The sequence below is a fragment of the Cinclus cinclus genome, chromosome 4 (assembly GCF_963662255.1).
Source record: "Cinclus cinclus chromosome 4, bCinCin1.1, whole genome shotgun sequence".
NCBI classification, from domain to species: domain Eukaryota; kingdom Metazoa; phylum Chordata; class Aves; order Passeriformes; family Cinclidae; genus Cinclus; species Cinclus cinclus.
This window is the reverse complement of record NC_085049.1, coordinates 24,250,339-24,263,441: the sequence shown is the minus strand read 5'-3', so window position 1 is coordinate 24,263,441 and position 13,103 is coordinate 24,250,339.

Genomic DNA, 13,103 nt, shown 5'->3' with positions numbered 1-13,103 from the left:
CTAGAGTATGGCAACTCAGAGCAGCAGAATTGCATTCCAAAGTTTTCCTCAGTAACTTCCAAGAGACTCCCACATCATTGTGGGAGAGGGCATTTTGCTTCTTCAGGTAAATTGAAATCCCACTGCTTTTTCTGCTTGAGACAGCAAATGCTTTGTGCAACAGCTACTACATCACACCTCACTGCTCCTCCAGATCCACTCCTGATAGGACCTAAGGGGTTCAAATGGCATCCATTAGAATAAATAAGATTTTATCAGTAACATGCTGAAGCCTCAGTTGTTTCTCTGGGCAGAATGAGAGTGGATAATCCTTTACAGTGCTGCCAGGAATGCCCTGAGATTTGCTGCTTGCAGTGCTCGGTCTGCAGACCTGTTTGTTACTGCTAAGAGCTCTGAAGTGAAGCTCAGAACAATGCTTCATGTTCTGTGCTATGTGAGTCTGGGTCTTTATTAGGAAGTTTCTTTCTAGCTACTGAAGTATGTTTAGGAATACATCTTGTTCCTATGGAAATCAGTGAGAATTCTGCCCTTGCCTCCAAATAGAGCAAGAACAGACTCCCTGTCTGCAACATCAGACATCTTGGCACAAAGTGAGAAAATTGGGAGGGCCTGCTAAACTTCACTGGTGTGGAAAGGTCAGCCTACAAATCGGGAGACTCCCACAGGAGAAGCAGGAGGGCTGCAGTACATGCAGAGGGGAGGCCTCTCCCTGCCTTATCCCCAGAGAAAATCCCAAATCCACTCCTTGGCTCCTTCCCCCTGCCAGCCCATCCCAGCAGCTGAAGGAAAAAGGCAGAGCAGCAGCAGCAACATCTCATGCCTGAGGTGCTGCTGAGCCCCATCACTCCTCTGAGCAATACACGTATGGGAGGAACTTGGAATTTTGAAGTAATTTGAATTGACATCTCTATTTTACAAGCAGATAACACACCCAGGTGCAAAACTTCCAAAATTACTTGGGAGTCTGAGCATGTGAATTTGCATGTGTGTAATCAGGCATTTCAGAGAGAGGGGAGAGGCATCCCTCCTGAATGTACTTTTTAAAACACAGATTTCTTTGGGTTGTTTCAAACTTGGGCCTTAAAAGCCCAAGTAGTTTTCAAATTATTATACATGGTTCATTAAAAATATGGGGAGTAAGTGAAAGATCAGAAAGAAGGTTTCCTACGTCTTCACATTTAAGAAGGTTCATTTTTAAAAAAAGAATAAAATGACATAAACAGGAGAGTTTTACATTACCACTGGTATGTAAAAATACAGTCTTTGTTTTATCTTAAATTTGGCCATTAAATTCTGATTAAAAGCAGAAGTAAGTCTGCTTACTTAAGAAGTGATACGAGATTTCACTTTAAAAGTCAGTTTTTCATCTGCAAACCTTTCATACAAAACAATCCTGCCTCAATCTCAAAGACTGGTTTATCAGAAGTATTGATTATTAGGGCGATTTTGAAATGAAGACCAAACTAAAAACCCTACAGCTGAATCAAGTACACCACCATTTGAAGTATAGACATTTTACAGCAGCTCATAAAGAATATAATTGAGCTCCCAACTGGAATAACAGAAACACCTCTTATGCCTTCCTAATACCATTACTTGATCCTGTCAAATGAGGTTGTGCATTCTGCAAGCTCAGAAATTATACCTAGAAACTCACCTGCCCAACCCTCTCCTAAAACCACAGGAAAAAAAAAAATCACTTTGGATATTTAGTGCTGGTCTCTCCCCTTCACAAGCCCCTTACTACCAACATGCCTATTTTAAATTCATAATGGCTTTAATTTTCCATCCAGAAAACCAGTCCATTCAACGTGACAGCAAACAAGAGAAGCAGTGATGAGCCATTCTTTATTTTCAAGTCCTTGGAGAAGAGATCTGTGAACTTTTTCTCTGAAATCTGTTTCTTTCAAATATATTCAACAAAATGAATGTTAAGGAACTAGCACTAGAAGTAATTCCTCCACATCTTCACAGTGATCTCCAACAATCTCACTGGTGTACAGATGCCAGTGACCAAGGACTGAGACAGAAAAAATGTTGGCTACCAGTTGTTATTGTGCTGCACTAACATTTTGCTGCTTCCCCAGAGATCTCTATGCATAATATATGCACACAGCAAAACTCCACACTCCAAACAAGCAACACTGAATGATGATGATTAATGGGGGTAGGGAAAAGTTAAAATAGAGGGGTAAAGTGACTTGTCCAGAGTAGATCAATTCCAGAGAAAAGAGCTCAAGCACCTCCTCTAAACACTGGTCCAGTATTTTATTAATCCCAGGTGTGGGACTTCCAACACCAGAGAAAGAAAGATTATTAAGTCTATTTCCACAGGACAGCAAAATTTGAGCAATAGGCTGTTCCAGCAATTTGAGTATCTTGAATATGAACACCATTAGAAACATTCTTTGTTTATAAAAACCAGTGTACATTATATCCAAGTTACTTTGGTATAATGCTGAGTAAAACACCATGCAAACCAATATCATTATCCATATGTATAGACTTAGCCTTCACGTCTATGTACTTTTTTCCAACTCCCTCAAACAAAACCCCTTTATCAGTGATAGCTTTACATACTCTGATATCTTCTCACAACCTTAAGTGATTACTGTTCTGAAAATATCTATGAAAGTAATAAGGGCCTGTTACAAATTCCTTCTTGCTGCCTGATATCAGTCTCAAAAAATAAAACTACGAAAATTTCCCCCCCGCATGGCACCTAGGGTCTGAAAAATGAACTGGACCACCTGTTGCTCTTGTTACCACCAATATTAAAAGGCTGAGCTTTACAGAGGATCTAAAGCACAGGGTAAAGCCTGTTACCACTTTCTCTCTACTTGTATTGACTGTGTAGCACTTAGTAGTAAAAATTCAATTATTCAGCATGGAAACTTAAGTCAATGACATCCAAAGGAGACAAGATGACAACTAAGATTTCTGTTATTTTCTTTCTTTCTATTCATGGGATTGACATAAAGTTACTTCACTGGTAATTAGGGGCAGGTGATGGTGCTCAACTCACAAGAAATATTTTCAGACAGGTATCTCACTACTGAGTTGCTAAAGAACATAATACAGAAGTCAAGGTCATAAGCCTTAGGGGTATTTCAATAAAAATACTTTCAGGGGGTTCTGGTAAAAGCTTGAAGTGTGATTTGCCTACTCTAATGCATTTAGAATGAGGCAGATGTTTTAGCACTTTGCTGGACTGAGCTGAGGATAGACTCTTTTTCACAACATGAAAGAGGCAGTTATTTTATAGCAGTTTATTCACTCAGGAGCGTTTCAAGAAAGAAGAAGGAATGTATGCTTCATACAGAAGTCCCCCTACTATTATAACTTCCTACTCCTGTAATCTGAAACAGTCACAGCTGAATGTCTCTCGGGCAGTATTTCAGAACTGAATATTCTAAAACATTCCTTACACATTCCCAATCCTTCTCAACATAACATTATATATTAAACTACCTCTTGCAAAACCATGAAAATTTTCAGGAGAGTTTCACATGTTTAACCTAATGTATAGTTAAGAGTATGTGTTTGCTCATTCTCTCTAAAAAAGGGACTTTTAAGTCCCTCTCAGGTTGTAATGCTAAGGCAAGTGATCAAGACTGTCATTCAGTTTCACAGCATTTTCTTTCCTTACTTGAGTCTTCTCATGGTTATTCTTTGTAACAGTGGGTATTCCAACAAATTTTGGAATGTTAGACTCGTTTTTTACGTGATTATGATGAAGTTAAGCCAGGAAAGCAGTTAAAAATTGCACTAGAACCACCTGACATGGCACCTGGATGGTTAACAGTTCACTTGTTTTGAAGACCAGCAGCACTGTGCTATGTTAAATAAAGACTGGAGTTAAAAAGGAACATTGTTACCTCTTCCATTAGGGAAAAGGAAGGTATGATATATTCACTCCTCATACAGAGGACAATACACACACTCGGTTTTAACAATACTCCATCTTAGATAAAGTGTTTTGCTTGATTAGCTCAGAGCACAGGTGCAAGTGAGTGACATTTTCTTTTTGTTGAGCAGAGTTGGGTGGGAAGAAGTTAGAGACCTGTCAAGGTCACACCACAGCAGGATGACAAAGTTACAGAGGAAGTCACCGCTGATTCCCACCTCAGCTGTAGCAGAGACTGCAACACGAAGCTCCTCAAAGGGTTCTGTACTGCCAAATAACACACAAGCAAAAAGATAAGTAACATCACAGTTTTTAGTACTAACACGTCTCAGGAGTACCTTGAGCACCAGGCAAGTCAGACCACGTCTTAATTTGAGCTTTATAGCTAAACGAGGTAATGCAGCAGAACAAGTACTCAGAAACCTTGTCTAACTCTGACACTTGCTTAATCGCATCCACACATCGTTAATTAAGTCTGGGGAAATCGTTGAGCGTTGGAGGAAAAGCAAAGAGGGGGCAGAGGATCACGCAGGGTTTATTCGCTTGTTTTTGTCCCCGGGGACAAAACACGGTAGTAGCACGAATATGAAAAGACAGAAAATCGGGCAAACAGATAACCCCGAAGGCTCCGAGGGGTCCCGTTGTCATGGAAACAAGTCGCCGCTAATGAGCTTTCCACGGCATGAGTGATTAACACTCGAGCCGGGCGAATAAATATTGATGCCGAGCCCAACCAGCCCCACGGGCAGCGGCTGGCTCGGGGCGAGCAGCAGCGCAGCGCACACGCCGCGGCTCCCTGCGCACAAAGGGGACCGCACAAAGTTTCCCGAGCGCTGCTGCCACCGCGCTGCGCGGGGGAGCGACAGCGGCCCCCGGGCAGCACAGCACAGCCCGGCCCCAACCGAACCGAGCCGGGCCGGGCCCTCTGCCCCGCACGGTGCCCGCAGGTCTCCGGCAGCAGCCCGAGACCGACAGCCGCCCGGCCCCGCACAGACACACCGACACACAGGCACGCCATCCTCACCTTGCGCCAAGTCGCTGCCCGCGCACAGCCACTTTTCCCGAGAGTTACACGAAGGAGAGCGCGGCTCTGGCGTGCGGCCGGGGAGGGCAGCGGCGGCACCTGCAACCTCGGGGACAGAGCACGGTGCTTCTAGCCGGCGAGCGGTGGGACGAAGCACCGATGCACAGAAGCTGCTACTGCCACCTCCTTGCCTGACTCTCCCATCCCCGCCTGTCCCCGCCCGCTTCCCCACCTTCTCTCTTCTTCCCCCCGCCCCCGCTCCAACCAGCTGCTCTCGCCCCACCTGGCCGGCTCTCCAGGTGCCTCCCTGCTCCCACACGCGTTCCCTCCCACAGCTGGAGCTCCGGGGCGGCTGCTCCGCCTCTCGCCGCGCTGGCTCCGTACGGAAACTTCCCCGGTCCCCGCCGCTCCCGTCCTGTACGGAGCGGGCTGCTCGCCTCGGCCGGGGACATCGCAGAGCGGAGGGAGCCCTGTCCCGGCTCGGGGACTGGCGGAGCCGCCCGGAGGTGGCCACTCACCTCAGGAAAGCCCGGCGCTGCCCTCCGGGGATGGGGGTGGCCGCGGCACCGGCGGCATCGGCGTTGGAGGTGAACCCTGGCGGGGGCGCGGGGCGCTCCCCCTGCTCTCTCCCTGTCCTGCTCCTCCCGCGGGGCTCCCCGGGGAGGGATGCGCCTCGCCCGGCACTGCCGGGCCGCCGCCCGCCCTCCTGAGCTGGGGGGATGGAGGAGGGAGGGGGCGCTGGCAGGGCGGGTGCGGCCGGAGCGGAGCCGTGCGGGGCCGCTCTGCGGTGCGCAAGGATCGGCTTCCCGCGGGCAGGCTGGGCTCTGTCCCAGCGAGCGGACGGCCGGGCCAGGAGGCGACAGTGCCGCTGCTTCCCCAGGGCTCCCAGCCAGGCTCTGGTCCCTGCCCGGCTACGACCCGGGCCCGCTCCCCTCTTCTTCTTCCCCCTTCCCGCACGCCGCCCTCCCCTCCCAGTCGTTACGAGGACACCGCGGATTAAGCGTACGTTCAATTTTAAGAGCATTATATTAATAAAGAGCGATTCGGTGATTTTAAATTACTTTGCGAGCATCCATCCGGCAGCCTGTTAAGAAGCAATCCCCGGCAGGCACGGTTTAATCGGAGGGATCAGAGCGCGGGCGCCGCGTCCTCCGGTGCCTCCGGCGGGGCTTGCCCGGGGAGCCGCGGCCGGACCCCCACCTGCCGGGGGGTTCCTTAGGAAAATTCCTTATGGGAGAGCCCTGCCCTGCCAGGGAAGGCGGTGCGCGCACAGCTGCCAGCGGGAGGGACAAGGGAGCACCGGGAGAACCCCGGTATCCGCCCGGGAACAGCCCTGGAGTTTGTCCCCCGTCTCACTATAGACTAAAGCAGCCCGGGCTAGGCAGGGGCTGGCCGTGCAGCCGGAGCCGGGACGCTGGGGGAAGCGCGCGTCTTAGAGCGGTGGAAATCTGGCTTTTGTACGGCGTGACGGCAGCGGACACACGGGCAGGCAGCGCGATGTGAGCGCTCCTGGCTCCTCAGAGCGATTCCCGAGCTCACCTGCGCACCCGGCGGCCCCTCGCTGCTGCAGCAGCAGACCCGCGGCTCCAAGACAAAGAATAAAACAACTCCGAGATGGGAAGAGGAAAATAGACGCTGATCTGAGGGCTCAGCCCTCAAAAAATGGCTAAAGCTTCCCTTTCTCCCCCCGTTCCTTTTGCATCACACTTGGAGAGCCACCGCCCAACAGGTGGTTGTGACCTCAGAGAAGTTCGAATCTAATCTAAGTAATGTCTATAAATGACCTCTCTCATGGATTCACAATATGAGAAAAAAAAGAGGTTTTTTCATTTGCATTTTAATGCATAAATCATGCAAAGTAGGGAGCTCCAGACACTGTTGCAAGAGTGATGACTCATGCCCACCACATGTACATTATTTATTGTCTGAGGATGGGACCGTGTTTAAATTAGGCTGCTTGATAACCTAATCTGGATGTTCTGAACTGCTTCCCTATAATTATGTTCTGAAGAAAGTAAAGCATCATTTCTTAACCCTAGTCTCTCTCCCTGACACATTTTAATTCAGAATCTTGTGTGGAACTACACGTTTTGAATTTCTTAGCAGGTGGAGTGCTCTTCCTGCACAGGCACTGCACATGGAAAGGAATGATCACAGATGTACTTCTCAGATCAGGCAGGAATGTAAACTACTGCTTTCTGCATATTAGCAGATAGAAACTGTAAGTTCAACAATTTCAAACACAAATGAAGATACCCTGTCAGCTTGTGCCAGTTTCTCTTGTTGGGATGTCTCATTACATGGCTGTGTTAAACTAGGCTTCACCATCCCATTGGGACTAATTCTGTTCCAGACACCAAAAAAAGCCTCCTTATGTCTAGGTAGGCTGCTGTTATTTTTTCATAAAATAATTACAGGGCAAAGAAATGGTGGGCCACCAGTTCATCTGTTTGTTTCCTTCCTACAGTCCTGTACCATTGCACATTCTTCCATTTTACTAAAACTTGAGAGTACAAGGGCTTTAAGCTGTTCTGTTCCCTGTTCTTCATTGGTTTTCTTCTTTTTCTTTTCAAGCAGATGGCATCAAGGAAGCTCTTCCCACACATACACAAAGATTCAAAGCCATTCCTGTGAGGAGCTCAGGCTTCAGTTACTCCTTTTGTTCTGTGCTCCTCTTTCTGTGAGAGTGACAGACTCTCACCCTCACCCATTTCATTGTTGCGAGTGACCAAAGGAAAAGCCATGGCCAGAGTCTCCTCTAAATATGACACAAATAATTCTGAGGTACTCATGCCTATTTTGTGAGGAGCTGACATTTGCCAGTGGATAAGTGAGTGAGGGGAAAGATTAGGATGGAGGGTGTTTATTTTTGCTGGATATTTTGGAGGAAATAGAGAAATGCTGGACTTCTAATGGTTTGAGCTTTCAACTGGCTTTTGATCAGATCCCAGACTCACAGGACTGAAATGCAGCAAACAGGAATAGGGAAATGCAAATTAGGACAATAAATTAAAATTAAATCCCAATCAATGATTCTGCCATCTTGTGCTAGCGCCAGATGCAGCAACCAAATGCTTGTGTCCCAACAGCCTCATCATCATCTGCTTGATGTTGTGTGGCTCTTTTCGCAGTAAATATAAAATAAAACCAATCTTATATTTTAGCGAGTTGGTAGACATTTTCTATTTTTAAAAATATCTACAAGTCTTCCTGCTATGGTGCTCCTAGCTCATGAATAAAAGCTGTTTAAAATCATGATTTCTGCCATGGTATAAACTTCAATTACCTGTCTTGGTGTGGAGGGTGACACCAAACAAAAGATGGGTGATTTAACTCTCATACTTGCCCAAACCAGTGCTGGAATTGGTGTTAGGATTCAATGCCACGGACTTTGGCAGTACTCTCAATCAAGCCTATACTGCTTCAAGTTTTCAAAGTTAAAGCACTATATAAAAATACAAGGTGGTTAGAGTGATCACTTGCTTAATGTGGTATAAATAAATCTTAAATGGGAACCTCATTTGGGATGATACCACAGTAAATAGTAAAATAATGAAAAATAGCATAAAGCTGTTATTCAAAGAATCTTTTTTTTCCTCTCTCTCTCCTGAAGTTAGAGAAAAGGCACTACTTTACAGTTGACAATATCTGAGCAGCTAATTTGCTATTTTAGCCCTTACAGGTCAGCTCTGCTGACTCACATAAAGTAACTTTGCTTCCAGGGAACGTCCCACTGACTGCAGCAAGGACAAGTTCACACCCCAGGCTTTACAGTACAGATTCTGTGCTGAAGTAACTGTGCCAGGGCCCAAACGCTGCAGTGATCTGCAGGTATGAGTTATACAAGAAGATAAGAATCTGCCTAAGCCTTTGTGAGTCTGACCCCAAATTTCTCAGGTATTCATTGCTAAAGATGAAAAGCCAAAAGCCTTATTGTTCCATCCTGGGAATTCGATGCACTTTCATCCTCTGTATGAGGACGAAAAACTTAATGTTTAACATAAAGTTTTTACTTGGCAACATGAGGGAATCTTGATAATGCATTATACAGAAGTGCAGCATGTCAGTATCAGATTCCTTTTTTAAAAAGGCTAATTCATCTTCTAGCATTCTTAATAGTTTTCATTGGACTATTATGACATGAAATGCCCTGTTTCCACACGGTGTTTGGAAAATACTGAGTAAGACAGTGTTTCAAATATTGTTTCAGTCATCTTTCATAACTCATCTTTAAAGATCACTTAGGGGGAACCTGCATGGGTTTTCTTTTGTGAGGGACTTGCATGATGAAAAGATGCATTAGGTCCTTCCAGATGAGAGGTTTTGGCGCCTGGAGTGAGTTAACAATCAAAGTGCTGACTGCAAAAAGGGCAGTCCAAACTCAGGTGGTTTGGACATGGCCCTGGCTACCACATGGTCATTGAAGATTGCCAAAGATGGTTTTTCAAAGCTAAATGTCAAAGAAATTACTCAGGGACAGGCCTTACTGTTGCTGTCCAGGCTGTCTGTATATAATTGTATGTATCTTTCATTTTCAGGAAAAAAATAATATTTAAAAAGCTGGTCAGAACCAAAAACCCTGGAATATACTTCTATAAACATTCGTGAAGCTGTGAATTTGAAAAGGACTACCTATAACATAAATACTTGGGTATTGTTTCGATTAGCTGGGGTTTACGGAAAGACAAAAAAAAGGAAAATAACAGAGGCAAAACAATAGTTAATTATAAAAGTGTAAGGACATTCATCTGTGTGATTTGTGCACATGTGTAGGCACATATATAAAAATACATGTTTTCAAACTCACATCTGGGGAAGTAGAGTGGGCCACAGCATTACACAGTGCAGATGTCACTCCATGCTAGCTGGAGGTGTGGATCCACCACAGCACGGTGTACTGGTACACCGTAGATCCACCCCAGAACACACACAAACGTGTGGGATTGGCATTAATCCTGTTATCCCAGAGGGAAGGACGTTTGTTCCTCCCACAGAGCAGACTACTGTGCATTCACTGTGCTCTTTTCTCCACTTGATTCCCAGGCAAGCCAGACTGCAGCACCTCTCTCCCCCTCATATGCACTCCAGAAAGGCAAGAGGGGAAGGGAGCTGCTTTTGTGTCAGCAAATCCAAAATATTGGCTGCTTCTGTGTGTAGACAGTGGGTTCTGCTATAGCGGCCGACACTTAAAACACATTCACACTTGTCACAGAAATATTACACAGCATGTGGATTGTCCCTCCCTAGATCAGCAAGACCATCCCTCTCCCCACCCTCCTTTAGATGCTTTTTGCTCTTTCTCTGTGTCTGATTGCCAAGGAGAAAATGTGATTGCTCTCAAAAAGTTAACAGACCTGTGCTGTTAGACCATGTTACCATGCACTTGCAAAGCGGAGAGGGGAGGGCTGGAGAAGCCTTCCAGTCTGACATTAAAAGCAAAGGTGCCTCCACAGTTCTCTGTAAAAGACAAACCATCCATCTGAGTCATTTTGTGCACAGCAGAGGAGTTATCAGTTCCAAAAGAGTCTGAGTTGGATGGGACTGGATAACCGTGTTGGAAAAGTGAGGAGGGAGGAAGAGAGGAAGGAAGGGAGGGAGGAAGGGAGGGAGGGAGGGAGGGAGGGAGGAAGGAAAGAAGGAAGGGAGGAAGGGAGGAAGGGAGGAAGGATTTGGCTCTACAAAATGGATCTCTGTGGCCACAGTGTCCAGGCAATGCTTCTAGTTATGAAATAAAGAGATGCAGCTCAATGCAGTATTTGAACTTGGATGTGGAATCCTTAGTAAAAGAAAAAAGTGGTGGAAGAACAATTACAATATAAGCAGATTTATGCAAACCAAATGGGAAGTGTGAAGAGAAAAGAGAGCAAATTCTGGGGCAAGTTTTATGTTCTCTACAATTTATGGTTTAAATTATTGTACAATACATATCAGCTAATAGTTTTTCCACAATTTTGTCACTGTTCACTTTCCATCAGAGATTATTATGCAGGGTTGGATTGTTGAATGGTGGCTACATTTCATTCCAAATATGGCTGCACTTCAGGGGAGGGATTTTTATTGCTGAATTGTGTCAATTTTTAAAGGAGTCTGAGATCCTTGCCATGGAAAAAACGATGCAGACCTGTGATGACTCTATTTTATTGGAAGATATTGAGCAAAGCAGGGAGAAGAACCAGCAGGGTGGGTTTTCATGGACTTATAGCACAAGATTCTTACAAATACATATTTTTTTCCCCCTTCCTGGGTCTTTGACAAGTGGAACATATTTTGGTTTAGCTATCCACAACATAAACACAAAAATATCTGGTCTCCCAGATGTGCTGCAGAACATATTGTTTGTCAAGTATTTTAAGGTTCTCCAAATGAGCAGGAATTTGTATTGTTGAGTTTTGCTCGCTAGAAACTAGCAGGAACTTTTACACAGCCAACTCTGTCACCACTGGCTCCCATTGGGGGGTTTTTGCAGGGTGGTACATGAGAGACACATGGGACTGACTCATGTTCATATTTGTCAGTATAAATGACCTTTTCAGGACAGATTGGTTGGAAGTTTGCTGGGAATGTAGGTTAGCTTTGGGTTTCCTGGACTCTTTCAGTCATCTTACAGGAAATTTAAGGATCTGGTGCAGTGAGGGAGGAAAAGAAGGCTGCTTTTCAATGACTTGGAAAAGGTTTTATTTTGATGGGCAAGAAATGAGATTTCTCTCTAATCCTCCGTGTAATTCATTGGCGTAATCTCTTTGTAGGCACATCATATTAATCCCTGTTACTGCAGAGAGGACCTCAAACATGGAAAGTTTCAAAACATGCCACTGTATGGAAAAGGCCAACTTACTGGATCTCCCTATTCTTTATGCCATAATAAAGATTTACATCATTTGTGCCTTAGCAGTTCACTGGAAATAGTCCTTGAAGTTGGTATGAACAGGAAAAAAAAGACAAAAGGAAAAAGGAATAAAAATGAGAGAAAGTATTTCAATTGAGAAACATGCCGTGCAACATTGAGCCGTACCAGCAAAGGGATTTTTCTTCTGTGTGGGAATGAACAGCAGAAGTTCAGTGAGAGGGGTTTTAATGTCAGTGAAACCCAGAGACTGAAGCATATTTTACAGAGTTGCTTATGATTTCCTTTATATTCAACTCCATGGGTTCTGTCAGTACAGAACAGACACACAAGAGAAAATAACCTATAAAATTTAAATAAACCTAAAAAATGTAAACAAGTTTGTACAATATTCTGTGGTGACAGGCTTTAGATTGCCATTCTTGGGCTGGGATTTGCAGAGAGTAAATGTGCTTTTATTGTTGTATGGACATGGTTTATAATCAAAATCCCCTCTATATTAATAAGTGGTTACATCCAGAGCAGCATTCCATCCTCCTGCTTAGGATTTCTTCTTGATGGGCTGGAAAAGAAAATTTTTAACTCCACTGGAAAATCCTCCTTCACAAAAAACTGACACACCAACCACAGGCAGATTGGAAGACACAAATTTACATGTCCTGCTAAACCATCTCTGTCCATACTCACAAAGTTATTTGAGCATCAGACTCACAGTGCTCCATATCCTTGGGGATCTGGGTCAGAGATGTATTAGAAAATGTTATCTTCACTTTGAAGTCCAACTTCAGTACAAATCTGCTTGTTTCCTGCTGCTCCTTCTCTTCCTGCTTATTTATACCAGAAACCTTTTTGCCAGTGAAAGGAACAGAAATAGGTTACTTGGTATCTCAGTCCCTTAACCATGAATTTGTGGGCCACTCTTTATCCTGAGGAAAATCATATCTTTTTAGGGGTGGCACACCTATGTCAAGACACCACAAATCACTGACAAAACAAACAAACAAAAAAAAGGGATTCTAAGTGAGACTTCTAAAATGAAGGGTTTTCTTTCTGTTCAACACAAACCTAAGAGGGTGTTGTGGCTCTGCTGTACCTTGCTAAAGGATGGTTGCAAGCCTATGGTGCTCTGTGGACCATGGCTGGTGAAATTCCTTTTCAGGATGAAATACATTAAACAATATCACTTTCTGCAAGTAGTAGGCACCAGCCATTTGGTGCCATAATATTAAGCTTACAATACCATAATTGCTTTAAAAATAGAAGACTGTTCTGCATGCTGCTTCTTGGGGAAGTTTTGCTTTCTCTTGGATAAAGTATTTCTTTTTCCT